Source organism: Carassius auratus, chromosome 20, assembly GCF_003368295.1.
Source record: "Carassius auratus strain Wakin chromosome 20, ASM336829v1, whole genome shotgun sequence".
NCBI classification, from domain to species: Eukaryota; Metazoa; Chordata; class Actinopteri; order Cypriniformes; family Cyprinidae; genus Carassius; species Carassius auratus.
Window position 1 is genome coordinate 13,122,187 of NC_039262.1, and position 14,940 is coordinate 13,137,126.

A 14,940-nucleotide genomic window follows, 5' to 3' on the forward strand; every position below is an offset into this window, starting at 1 on the left:
CAATTTAAACTTAAATGTATTTCTTAAATCATTCTCTTCTTTTGTGTGTCACAAGTTATACAGTATTCAAGTGAAAGTTAAGAATTAATGATAATAAAAGGCATTTTAATGGATTCACTTTTTACTGAAAACACCAGGACTACCAGGAGCAATAAATGTCATGATTACATGTTTGTTATATAGCCATCCCAGGTTTGACGTGTACGAATATGCTTGTGTTTTACCAAATGTGTTGTGGTAATTGCAGTTATGGTGTAGCTCACCTTCGCTGAGTGTCTTCAGGTTCAGGTGTACTCTAAAGTTGTGTGTCTTTCTCCTAACCTCTGATACACATGCAGAACTGGGTTGCTTCTGACCCAGAATCTGTGCTGGTGGAACTCATTGCTGATGTCCCCAGGAGTGTCAGCACCGGCTGCTCTAGTTCTTCAAAATAAGGCCATTTTCTTCGGTTTCACTCCAAGCATCTGCAATGCAAGTTGTTGAGAATTAGGACTTTGAAGGATAAGATCGTTGGCATGCTTGCTCATTAAAAAGTCTCCAATGTGTTTGCGTGTTTTCCAAAGGTCTGTTTAATGTTTTTTGTGAAATCCAGCTCTCGTTTAATTCACTTCCTTCCACAATGTGGTTTAGTTCTTTTCTAATTTAATGAACATAAGTGAAATCTTGTGATCCCCTTGTTTGTTTAGGACTTTGGGGAGCAACATCTTGCCTTCTGCCCAGTGACAAGTGATGACCTATTTTCCTCAGTCTCCAAACCTCATTATACCATTATCATTATATTAGTTGAAACTGGTCTTAGAAAGACAATATTATCGTTTATCGCGATAATTTCTTGGACAATTTATCGTCCAGCAAAATGTGTTATCGTGACAGGCCGAGCTCTCTGCCGAAATTAAGAGGAAAGGCATTGCTAACACTGTGTCCAGATGCGATGGACTACACTGATAACTCATGAATTCTGTTTGTTTTAACCAGCCATGATGAGCTGTAGGACATTTTGTTTATAACTAGGCTTATACTGTATTTCTGTAGCATCACACTGGGAAGCCCCGCCCATGGTGGAATCTTATTGGCCAACTCCTGCTCTGCAGAACTGTACATCAAATATTAAATATGTCCTGAGTGACTGTGATTTCAGTTTCATTGTGGAAGACTGTGCCTGTTAAAGACATGGTGTTGTACAAACTTATGTTGTATTGAATAAATTGACATCAAAACAAATGAGGTTGTGATGAAATTATATATAAATGGCCATCATTTACTCAGTCCCATTTTGTATATAATGCATCTCTTCTTCAGATCACAATGGGATATTATAGACAGAATGTCCAAGCATCGGTTTTCCATCAATGATGTGCAAATGCAATGCAATAAGCAAAAAAATACAAAATAAAAATAAATAAATATAAATAATAATAATAAATAAATATAAACATGAATATAACATGATAAATAGTTTTTCTTTTTGCTTTTAGATCTTTATGGAAGTTGACTTGTGTAAATCACCACCCACTTTTATTGTGTTAAAAAGAGCAGCTTGGACATTCTGCCTAACATCTTATTTATGTTTTGTGGGGTAAAGAAAATGACATAGGGTTGAAAAAAAAAAAAATTGGGCCAACTCTTCTTGACCAGGTTCTCTAGAGGCCAACGTAGCACTTGGTTTTGTGTCTAGTTGTTCTGGTAATACAGTGTGCTTATTGAACAGGGTGGAGATGGTTGAAACTTGTACAAACAGTACTGCCTCTAATTAAGTGAAAAAATATTCAGAATGGGCGATGCTGCAGTTATTATAAGTTAAAATAAGTTTCCAGTACTCTTCTTTTACTGGCCCCACCATGTTGGTTTGACTAAGACTCTTGTGAAGAACCTGGCTTTGTGTGACAGGCCTGGTCTGGTTCAGGGTGAGCAGGCAGGGATTATGTGTGTTACAGCATGACCTGCTTTGCTTCATGTTTAAAGGCACATACCTAAAAGACAACAAAATGTCATGTTTCTCACAAACAGACAACAGGTCATCTTGTTCAGGCATGTTTAAATGGTAGAGGAAGATTCCCTGCTGCTGTTCTTTGCTCTTCAGCCAAGTTAAGTCCACAGGTCCTGTTCAGTAGAGCTGTATGCTTTTACATGAATACAAAAAGGATTCAGGTAATGTTCAACCTGAAATCTTTCAAACCTTAAAAGTAAGCACTTTTTTATATAATTATATTGTATAATTTGTTTTATTTTGTTAAATATATATTTTTTGTTTTACTTTATTTATTTATATTGAATATTTTATTTAACTTAGCATTATTTATTAATTAAAACAGTATTTATTTTTTATTATATTTCTTAAAATAAATATTTCTAAAAATAATCAAGTATGTGTTAAAATTTTGCATCTTAAAAGGTATTTTAAGACATACACGTTTTTTCCTAAATAAAACGCATTTTTGAAAATGTTTAAAGGAGCACTATTGCAGTGTTATACAAAGTTCATCTTAGTCAACCAAACTATTTAAAGTAGCCATTGACTTCCATAGCATTTTTATTCATACAATGAAAGTCAGTGGCTACCGTCTGTTTGGTTACCCACATTCTTCAAAATATCTTCTTGTGTTTTCAACAGAATAAAGAAACTCATACAGATTTGGAACAACATGAGGGTAAACAAACAATGACAGAATTTTCATTTTTGGTTTTAACTGTTCCTTAAAACCATCATTGCCAAACCTGTTTTTTTTTGTTTGTTTGTTTTTTTATGCTACATTGTGAGGCAGTCTCACCAACATCACATGACATTTCTTGACCGTAAACATGACTAGCTGAAGGCTGATTGTCTTACTCAGCAGATGGGGGTGGCATACTTGCCTCACCTCTGTTTATCACCACACCTGTTAATATATCATTTGCTAATTGATATTGTATTGCATTCATCTAATAATTTGGGTGTATAGAGGTGTGAACATGATGTGTTTTGAGTTGCCCATATGCAGGCTTTAAACATGTAAGAGGATAACTGGATTGAGCAACACATTTTGATAGTAAGCAGGGTATGTCTGGTTCAGTTCTCTTTCCCTCAACAGTCACATGGTTATTTCTTCATCTCAGTGTTTCTCTCATTGCTCAATCAGAAACATGCGGCCTGGTTTGACACAGGAAATGCAAGTGCTAATGGACTTCCCGCCACAGTTTCTCTTTATACATTCAAGCTTACCACAATCATGGGATGTTTCAGGCTTTATAAAAAATGCAGGGAAGTATGGGGAATACTGGTGCTGGTGTTTCACATGGATGGCTTTTGTAATGTGATCATGCCATGCCACATAACTGAACGAGAAACCTCTGATCCCCTCATCTGCGCAGCCTTTTATTGGCTCTTAGCGATCAGGATAACACAGCATGACTGAGACTTTAGCAGGCCTTTCCCAGCACGAGAACACCAGGGCGCATGAGATTACTGCGGTAAGGTTTCACCGTCAAAAAGAACAGCACACATCTGGGATCAACAAGTTAAACCAGAGTTGTTAACCTTCAGATTCCAGTAATCTGGCGTAAGCATGATTCCAGCTTTCACGACAGCTGCAGTACAGCAGAGAGTTCAAAGATCCATCATTTGGCGCCATTTGAGGTCTTTTGAAAGTTCATCATAAACTTTTAAAGCACGGTCCTTAACTTAGACTTCAACTGATTCTGGTGTGTTTTTTTTTAACAGTACCAATGGGCAATTTAGTGTAATGATGATAATGCCAACTGCTCTCCAGATAGCAGGAACAAGCTTGGGTCAACATCATGGCCTTGGAATGCACTTTGGAAAAAGGCTTGTAAACCTATGAGACCAGAACAGAGTGAATTGCTTACTGTCTAAATAGGCAATTCTAGAGGCCAACAATACTTAGTTTTTTGTGTGTGTATGCTAGGCTATGTTTACAGTATGAATAGAATCCATTTGTGCTACATCCATCATGTTGACTTTGTCATGTGACCTATCAGTGGCAGTTGTGTCTCTTCACTGCCATTCACAACTCCTCTCCTGTGGCATCATGGGAAATGCTTTTGGATTATCACAGAATGTGCTCTGTTACCAGCAAAAGTTTTTAATTCTTACACATTTTGATGATTAAATAATCTTCACAAATTACATCCCGGCAAACACTGTAGACCCATTTAGCCACTTGTATTATTAGATTTTATGAGTATTAAAGGGTTAGTTCACCCAAAAATTAAAATTATGTAATTGACACCCTCATGTTGTTCCAAACCCATAAAAACCTTCCATTCATCTTTGGAACACAGTTTAAGTTATTTTAGATTTAGTCCGAGAGCTGTTGTGTATGCGTTCACGCCACTGCTGATGTTCGACACTGCTGATGTGTTTCCTGGTGCGCCCTATAACAAAGATAACACGTCAGCAGCGTCACTGCATTGTTGTGAATGCGCTCACAACAGATCCGGAAGAGAAGACAATGCTGAATAAAGTTGTAATTTCTGTTATTTTTGGACAAAAATGTATTTTTGAAGCTTCAACAAATTCTAACTGACCCTCTGATGTCACATGGACTACTTTGATGATGTTTTTCTTACCTTTCTGGACATGGACAGTAGACCGTACACACAGATTCAATGGAGGGACTAAGAGCTCTCGGACTAGATCTAAAATATCTTAAACTGTGTTACGAGGATGAACGGAGGTCTTACGGGTTTGGAACGACATGAGGGTGAGTTATTAATGACATAATTTTAATTTTTGGGTGAACTGACACTTTAATGTTGTAAAATACTTTTAACCATTCAGGCATTTAACCAAAAAACAATTGTCTTCAGGTCAGGATGACAGAACTCAAAATGTAAAAATGCCAACTTGTTTCTTGGTTTAATGACTCCTTCCGGTGACACTATTGAGAAGATGAAAGATGGATGCATACAACAATACAACCACAGAAAGATGGACGCATACAACCACAAATTGAACAGATTGTACTTCTGTTGGTGCTTGTAATTCCTCTCAGATTAGAAATGGTGTGTAGCCTACTTTGACTAAACTCTCTATGGTAGCTCAATTTTAAAACTATTCCCTTGTTCTTATGAGTGAGAGTGATGCTTTTTTCTGAGGTCTAGTAGTAGAAGATTACAGGACTGTGAGTGATCAAGAACGGTCCATGAGCGGCTGATCTGATGATACCACAGGTAATTAGAAGCTTGGTAAGGGTGAGTAGAGCCCTTCTCCAAGCATTTAATTTGAGATATGACGGGGTCTCAAAGCTGGGAGAACTGGATCTGTGGTTTCTGTGGAAATAGCACATTTGATATTTGCCATGTGTGAGTGTAATTGGTGGGCTGAGACAGCAAAATGCATGCAAAGTTTTTCTTAGAGTTTGATATGTCAGATATAACAATGTTTTTTATAATGATATCTGATTATGAAACCATTAAATAGATATTTATTTAATGACACGTTCACAATGATGGCACAACTTAATTTTAAATTAAACTTAAGGGGTCACTTTATTTTAAGGTCCAATTCTCCCATTAGTTATTACTTTTGCCCATAGACTGTATAAAAACACGACTTTTTATACACAGCGACTTTGTTTCCCTGACGTTACCCATAGGTTTCTGAAAAGCGTTTTTTGAAGCTCAAAGTTAGCGGAGCCAGCCATCGCCATCTTGACAGCGCATCACTGCGTGTCACTCCTGGATAATCAAAAATGGGCAAAGAGAAACCACGCCTACCGAGCTCGACGGTGGTGACACCACCGGCAATCCACCTGTCACTCAAGTGACCACGGCCTTAATTAAACAGAACTTTATGACTTAATATAATTTAAACGGATGAGTTATAAAGAAAATTCACCTCCTCACAGTTGTCATGAAGGGCAAAATTAGCTATATAGACCAAAACCACGTTTTGTACCAGGCTGTAAACATTTTTTTTTTCAGCCGTAAAGTTGGGCAATTTAACATGGGGAGTCTATAGCCCCTTTCACACTGCACGTCGGACCCGCAATACTCCCGTAACATTGCCTGGTCGCCTTCTGTGTGAAAGCAACCACGTCCCGGAATTGATTACCGAATTGAACCCGGGTCGGGGACCTAGTAACATTGCGGTAATCGATCCGGAACTAGCGCTGTGTGAACAAAAGCCAGATCTAATTCCGTATCGAAGTGATGACGCGCGTTATCGCGTGACTCTTTTAACGGCTGTTTTGAAGGAAGATCAACATTCGCGACGAAAACATATGTGCAAACTGTAATGAAGCAGAGATCAGTTAGTTCCTCACTTTCCGCGCTGACGCCGAGATCGTTTGCTTGCTTCAGTGAAAGTATAACGTGCCAAGCGTTGTCGACTCGTACATTACACGTCACGCGCTGATGTCACGTGTCGTTACGGGATCTTCAAGGGTTGTGTGTGAAAGCACCCACATATACCGGGTCATCACTGGCAGTGTGAAAGTGCCGAATCTAGCGACCAGGGAACAATTACAGGAACACTTTACCCCTGTATTTGCCGGAATGGCAGTGTGAAAGGGGCTCAAGACACTGACTCCCTTTTGGAGCCAGCCTCTAGCGGCCAGTCGATGAATTGCAGTTTTAGTCACTTCCATGTTGGTTTCACGAAAGAGACTGGAAGTCTGCTTCTTGCTTGTGCCTCAATAAACACCTAATTTTCTGCTTATTAATGTAGTTAGTTAGGTACTTAGTAAGATAGTTGTTGAATTTAGGTATTGGAAGGATAAGGGCTATAGAATATGGTCATGTAGAATATGTGCTTTATATAAACAGCCAATATGTTAACAATAGGCATGCAAATAAGCAACTAGCTATTGTGAGAATTGCTCCCTATACTAAAGTGTTACCACACTAAGTAGTTGCCAAAGAAACATTTTTTAACTTTCTTTTAGTTTAACTTACACAATAAAACTTAAATAAAAATTAATAAAAAAACTATACAATGGAAAATATTATAATAAAAACTAATCCAAAACTTTAATAAAAATATAATAGTATTTCAATTATACTAAAATAACTCTGATGAATATTTGCTTGGTGTGAATAGCACTTGATTAGCCATCCTTTTCACATTTTCATTTCACATTTGGTGTGAATAGCCCTTCTGGACACACATTTAAATGGTTTTACCACCTTAATATGAATTATATTACTCCCGGAGGTCACAAGGGAATATCAGACAGGGCAGAAAAGGGTTTGTGCACAGCACCATCAGATAACTCTGATTCAGCTTACTTACATGCGGAAACTACTCCATAACAGAGAAACAGAACAAGTCCTCTGTGTCTGCACAGCTGCGGCCCAGACGTGGCATTGTGCTGCAGGCGTGCGGGGTGTTCAGGAGATGTCTATCTAGAGAGGAGATGGAGATCTCGTTCTGGCTTTGACGGCATGTCTCCGAGCTTGTTCGGCAGCAGATTTGGCAGGACATGCCACAGATTTTGGCAGCGAATTGTGCATTGTAGGAACTGAGCTAAATGGTCCATTTTGTTACACTAAGCAGTCTGTGGTGCATGTTACTATTTTTAGTGTCTGTCAAAAGTGTCTATTGAAAATTAGGTGTTCCGTGTACGTCAATTCAGTAGGCCACAGCTCTTTAAACCTAACTTGCAATAGAAACTTGGCTGTGTCTGGTAGAAATTTTCAATTACAGGGCTGCGATTATACTAAATCACATGTTCTTTTTTACAAGGTACAATGACGTCATCATCACTTGTCTGAGACAGCAATCCAGCTGTTGTTTGAGGTAATCATGATGATGTGTTGTGTGGTCATTGAAAACAGTGTAGTCGACCATGTCGGTCACATAAAATGTATTGTGATGTGGTTTTGCAACCAGAGCCACCCCGGGACAGAGACCTCACCCTCAGCATCACACAGCGATGGAGCTCAGAGGCATGAACAGACCTGCCAATACATCTAGTACAAGTTGCCCTTCTTTTGGTTGGCTGATTTAAGCAGATTTGCAAACAAATCCATTTTATAGCCACAATAAGAGATAATCATAATCTAAAGTATCTTAAAAGGGGCAGCTTCCTACTTATTTCAGTGACCTTGATTTATTGTTTGATGATTGTTTATTTAGACGTTATAGTCATCTATGGTTAGGATGCACAATATAATGGAGCTGTATTGGTTATTATAATTATATATATATCTTAAATCTTTCATATTTATTAGAAATTTTACAATACATTTTAATAACATAAAATGTTACATTTAATTTAAATTTTTTATAAAATTAATCTGTAAAAATCTTAAAATGAAAATGAAATCCAATTTCTCAGTGTTATTTTAATATAATCTAAATATAAAAAAATTGTAATTCATGTTTTGAATTCTCTTTTATTTTTAGATTTTCAGGTTGTATTTTCATTTTAGTTCTTTTTAGTAATGTAGTATGTGGTTTTGTCTTTTTTATTTATTTTGTTTAAAAAAAATATTTCAAATAGTTTTTATTGCATTTCTTTATTTTATGTTAATTAGTAATTTAGTAAAAAAAAAAAGAAAATAGACTGCGCCATAGACCAGCTCTGGTTTTGTTTTTTCTTTGTTATTGAAAGAGCGTACACGGTGCTTATTAAACACAGGGATGCACAGCAGCACACAAACATGCCAAATATGAAAAATGTAAGGATTGCAATGCAATATATATATATATATATATATATATATATATATATATATATATATATATATATATATATATATAAATGCCTACATGTCATAATGGATAGTCATCGCATGTATCAGAATTAGGCTATATATTTATCAGTTTCATCTCAGAGATGCGTTTTGTCTTGGCGCTTGTCAAATTCCACCGTGTAAATAGCAAATCCGTCATGAGTGCCACTGGCCTTTAAAGGGAATGGAAGATGAGACTCTGACTGGTTTATTGCATGTTACGCCCAAAAAACACCCATTACTCATTAAGAGAATAGGGAAAACCCATTTAGACCATGTGCCCGGGGCGCGCCAACCGTTTTTCCGTCGTTAAAATAGCAAAAGTGGATTTGGACACGTCCTGAGTGTACCTGCGCCATCTGCTTTACAATTTGCATTTAGATCGTTAAATTAGGGCCCTTAATTTCAAATGCAAATCAAGTGTAATTTATTTACCCAGATAAAAATAGGAGTTTTTCTGTACCAAACTTTTTGAAATTGATGAGTCTGTTGATATTTGTGTTGGCTAAAACATTATTAGTTTACAAATGTAATGATTTCATCTTAAAATATCAGCTGGATAATAATGTCTATAGCGCTTCCTCATAAAAGATCTGCACCCTGCTCCACAACCCTATTAACTTCCAGCCTAATAGCCCACCCTCTCCTCTTCATAGCCATAAGCTTTCTTCCAGTTTCTCTCGTGGCTATTCCAGTGGGAATGGGGCTCGTCTGTTTTTGCAGCTGCTGGCAGTGCTTTTGAGAAGGAAGCAGATGCCTGTCATGTTACCGTGTGGTTGATTAAACAGGTGTACTGTTTTTAGCTGTTAGCATATTCCTTACACATTGTTAGTTATTAAACAAGCCCTATGAAGTGAAAAATAAACACAAGAGTAAAAGCTTTGCCGGAGGGACCAGATATGATCATTTACAGTAGGCTGTCTACACTTCCGAAGCCATGGACCTCTGTAAGGAATATTGTTTGTGTTTATACTTTCCAGGCTACAACTGCATGTCGTTCTGAACTTCAACTGTCAAGCTTAACTACCATAAACACAGAACCAGGACAGGCAGGAAGAGCAAACGCTCTTAATTATCAGTTGATTGACAACTACCACACTTGTTCCACTGTGTTCAGGCTGTCATCGCTTGATTACCGAGGGTCGGCAGAGGTTGTTGGGACGTTCAGACAAGCTTTCCACAAACTCCACGGGAGGGTAGCTTCAGTGTTTTGTTCCCTGCTCTCCACAGTTAGTATGTCAGCAGCTGTCACATAGTCTCCTGTGCCAAAAAACCAACAATAGTTATTACACCCTTACCATCAGACATAAATCCAATTTTCTGCTGCTTGAAGCTTCTAGCATTAAGACCATTAGTCCATTCAAAGACGGGCGAAGTTGAGTTGTTTAGTTGTTTCACTGAATTGTATCAATAAGCTTTACATTTCCTGGAGGTCTCTGCAATGCATATTTGATATATTAAAATTTAGTAAGTAGTAAGTCTCTTATGTCCACCAAGGCTGCATTTAATAAAATCAAGTAAAAACAGTAATGTTGTGAAATATTATTACAATTTTAAATAACTGTCTTTTTTCTATTTTAATATATTTTAGATGTAATTTATTCCTGTGGTGTCAAAGCTGAATTTTCAGCTGTAATTAATCCAGTCTTCAGAATTACATGATCCTTCAGAAATCATACTAATATGCTGATTAATATTTTAATATATATATTTTTTAAACTAATAAATTCATAACAATATATTTTTCCCCCCGTACCTAGTACACCACAGCCCGGGGGCCCAAGATACTTACATGCAAGTTGTTAATGCTAGTCAGTGGCAGGTGGTATTTGGGGGAGGGGACATTGTCATTCTAGCTTTTTGCTGGACAAACATTTCTCCACAAGTTGGTCTCTTTGGTCTCAACAAACTGATTGATCGATCATGTGCTTCTTTATTCTCTTAGAGGTCTTTTTTTTTGGTCTCTATGCTTTTTTTGGCTTTGGGCTAGGCATCTGCTAACACAGTCTCTACAAAAGAGTTAAGATGATAATTAGCCTGCTTAAACCACAGATTCAGACTCTTTCACTCTCTAAGGGATAGTTCATCCAGAAATGAAATACTCTATGATTAACTCACCCTCAATCCATCCTAGGTATATATGTCTTTATTTTATAAACGGATACAATCAAAGTTATATGAAAAAAAAATATCCTGGCTCTTTTTTAAACTATAATTTCTAGCTGTGCCTACGTCCTATATCATACACTGGAATACCACTTTCTCATGAACACGCATATGATAGTTTGCAGAAGCTAGAGATTAAATGGTCTATAACGTTTTAAATATGGATATTATTCTTACACAAATGCATCAACTCACTTTACAAGGCCTTTATTAACTCTCCAGAGCTGTGTGGGACAATTTTTATGATGGATGGATGCACTTGTTTGGACTTCAAAATCTCAACAGCCATTCACTGCCATTTTTGTAATATCACTTTATTGTATTTGTCTGAAAGATGAAAGTCATAAACAACTAGGATGGATTGAGAGGGAGAAATTAAAATCTTTGGATGTACTATCCCTTTAAGTGGCCCTCAACATACACACACACATACAAAAACAAACACATAGTTTACTTTGGTAAACGTGGGGACATTCCATAGATTCTATTGTTTTTGTATCTAGCCTCAACAGAAAACTTTCAGCATTTTTAGAATTAAAAGAGCTGCGCATTTAGAAAATTTTTATAAATGAGGATAATCCAAAAGGTTTTGTCAGATATAGCTCACTTCTAGGTACAAAATATGGTTATGTACACACACACAAATACCAGTGAACACACACACCTGGGTTGTCCATTTAACAGCCTTTCTCTAAACAGACTGTAAACAGTGCTGCAGCAGAACATAAGGCGAGAGAGAAAGCAGGGAAAGAAGTGAAGAGCAGTGGGCGGAGTCTAACTCTGCCTGTATCCTATGAGAGACCTGGGTAATGAAAAGAGGTGTGGCTTGTGGATAGTAACATCTGTGCCTGTGTCCTCAGAGAGAGAGAGAGAGAGAGAGAGAGGAAAAGACAAGGGGGCGCGTTTGTATGAGATGGTCTGTTGAACAGCAGGGAGACGCTGCATGGTTTTACCGGTCAGTCGATGAGGATCGCTCACGCCGGCTCTCAAATATGGAAGCATTCTGGGAATGATCTACGGCACATTTATGTTCAGAATGACTGAAGTGACATCCTTGAATTTACATTCTTCTCAAGCCTTTTAGAGAAGATCCTTTGGGCTTCTGGAGCCAGTCTTGTTTCCTCTTAATGGATGTAACATTAAACGGACCGTAAGCAAAGGCATAAAGGGTAAGTAAACACAAGCAGAGGCTTTTCCATCTCATAACATTCTGAATGAACGTTTGTGGTGCATTTTTCCGGTGTTGTTCTTTAGCTGTGAGAGCAGCTGAGCTGTTTTAATAATTCGTAAAGCCATGAAGGGCAGGTGTGCGTTGTCTCACTGACTGCTGTGGACGTGTTCAGCTCTGCAGTGTGTCCGCTGAGTGACAAGACATGCGGCTTTCCTTTAATCATCCGAATTATGCATACAAATATAAAATGAGAGTATTAAACGCATTGCAGGCATCCATTTTAATATGACTGGACTGGGTGAGCAGAGATCACCTTGAAAGCAAACTGCTTTCACAAATGGATGAGTCTTTCCTGGCTGTATTCCTTATCTTGACCATTTTCTTGGTTGCATTTATTCTCATTGGATGTGCTTAAAGGAGAACAAGTTGTTTGGTTGCTTAACTCCAGCATGAGTGATTATTTTCACGGTATCTTTCATGCTCTGAGGTGTCATATTGAGTTAGCTTATGGTCTTTTGGTTCAAAATGTTGCTGTCACATCTGTTTGAAGCCCTACCCCACCCTCAGAGGTATCTGGGTTAAGATTGAGGCAGTTGCAGGTTCAAAGCAGTAGCTTCTGAGGCTTTATCTCTCTCTTTCTTGTTCTCTATTATACCTTTTTATTCTTTGATATGTTGCTGTCTTTCAGCTGTAGAGCTCTAGATGGTGTCGTTCATAATTAATGTAAATATTCGGGCTGATATCAAGGGAGAATTCTGCTGACCTATCAAATGTCTCATAGGCTAATGCTTAATTTAAATATTAAATGGTTTTTAATAAGAGGGGGTGGCTCACCTTCTGGATTGCATGATTTAAATTACGCTGACAGATTCTCATTTCACTGTGTCATCTGAATATTGAAGAAGCAAGTTAATTATTATTTTATTTATTTATTTACTGTGGTTGCCCTTGGATAAGTGCAAAAAAAGAGGGTTGAATGCTGGTTGAAGATACATGTGCTGGTTGCCAAGGCAACAGCAGTGCAAGGGAGGGACTGACAGCACCCTCAATGCAACGACTTTGCTACCCTTTTGCCATGTAATGCTTTCACATCACTGAATTTATATGTTTTGTCTGTGTTTTGTTATATTTGTGCAATTTTAAATGATTTAGTTTATATGCATGGAGAAAGATGGATCGTATGTAAAGTGTATAAAACCTATTTTCTCACCATAGCTCATTACCCTTTGTACTTCAGCAAAATTGGCATTTCGTGAGGATGTCTCTAGCCTCGGGGGAAGTATAGGATCAAGTTAGCATATGCAGTGGTCAAAGGAGTCAGCGTGCCGCCATACATCTGAGTCAGGTGTCATTTCCTGTCAGTCGAGGTCTCTGAGCTCACCGATATCTCTCCACTGAACTCCTTCCATCTTTTATTCACGGCCAACACAACTATTGTGGCCCCCAGGCCGAGGCAGATTCAGACTGCCATCTGCAAGCCTGCCTGCTGCGTTTGAGCTAAATGTGGGCTACACTGACTCATTATTTAAGAGCTTTAGCTGTTTAACCCAGAAGAGTGCATTAAAAAGTCAAATCTGGCCTATGCAGATAATCTGCACCATTTCAAATTTTAATTCGAAGTTTTTTTAATATATATAATTTAGATAATTTAATATATTTTATAAATGTTTTATATAATTATAATTTATAATTTTTTTATGTCAGCTTAATTTTAATAACATAAAAGGATTTTAATAGTTTTAGTTTTAGTTAAAGGTAAAAACACTGCCGATGAACTAAGTGGCTGATATTAAAATATTATTCTAATTTCTCTTAATAAATAAACTTAAAAAATAAACTTAAATATATTTTTTTTAAAGTGGAAATTAATCATCACAACAATTTTAATGTAAAGTAACAAAAGGATAAATATTTTGACATTCGCTAATGATTACATTGTGCAGTTATTAGGGGGCCTAATTATTAGGGGTTTAACAATTAACTTCAGGTGAACATTAGCGACATCAAAGGTCATCTAAATTGTTAACATGGGAAATTTATATATTTAAAATATAATTAATCCAAAAACAACTAAAAGAAAAATTCTAATATTGACCAATAACCAGTATTTTGCATCCTTGTGAAAAATAAATGTCTACATTTAAAATAACACGATCTAGATGCTAGTTAATTGAGTTTAACTGGTTGAACATGGGGGATGGGGTTGGGTTTGTGTCAGGGCCAGGCTAGGATAATGAACCCTTGATAAAATGATCACCATTCTGTTAAACCCAGTTTGGCCTGGCCTCTCAGATGGGAGTGTCAGTGTGGAGAGGAATGCTCATGCTTTTGACCGTTGTGTGTGTGCTTGTGTATGCAGTTTGTGCAAGTGTCGAGAGGGGGGATGGTGGTCATATTGTCTGCAGAACATGTTTGACAGGCTGTCTGCAAGGGGGAGCAGCTATTCAAACCTCTTCATCTTCTCCTCCTGTTTTTCCTTCTAAATTACCCCTGACAGGAGGGAGTGTGGAATCTGAACCCCAGCTTTGGGTTCACGTTGTAGGAATCTCTGCCTGGCTCGTGCCGTGAAGCTCACTATGGCCTTCCATCCAGATAGTGTGTTCCTTAAAACATGAGGGGGAGACCTAGCTGTTAGCTTGATAGCTTCCACCACCCTCATGATTAATGAAGGGCTTTTCTCACAAACGTAGTGTTACTCACCACCTCTTTCGAAAGCTTCAGTCTATATCTCACTCTCCAGGTCGAGTCCTCATGTTGGGAAGCATTCAATGGTTCCCCAGTGCTCCTCTCCACAATGTTGATTTATGAAGCTATTTTAAGTGCAAGCATTATGAACTTATCGGTGTGTGAAATGTGTGCTGGCCCCGTCCCAATTGACACACTTGATGTGGAGTGGCCCTGTGGTCTTTGCTTTTACACATTCATGA

At 37.8% G+C, this 14,940-nt stretch overlaps 1 protein-coding gene across 3 annotated transcripts in view; it reads left to right on the plus strand.

Annotated features, from left to right (window-relative positions):
- LOC113120993 (disheveled-associated activator of morphogenesis 1-like) overlaps window positions 1-14,940 on the plus strand; it is a 78,625-nt gene that overhangs the window by 8,264 nt on the left and 55,421 nt on the right. For 2 of the 3 annotated variants that reach the window (XM_026291177.1, XM_026291179.1), the window contains exon 1: window positions 11,697-12,011. The exons of the other annotated variant lie outside the window; for it this stretch is intronic. The gene's annotated coding sequence lies outside the window, so the exon portion shown is untranslated. Of the gene's footprint in view, window positions 1-11,696; window positions 12,012-14,940 lie in introns of those variants that run through there. 3 annotated transcript variants of the gene reach the window in all.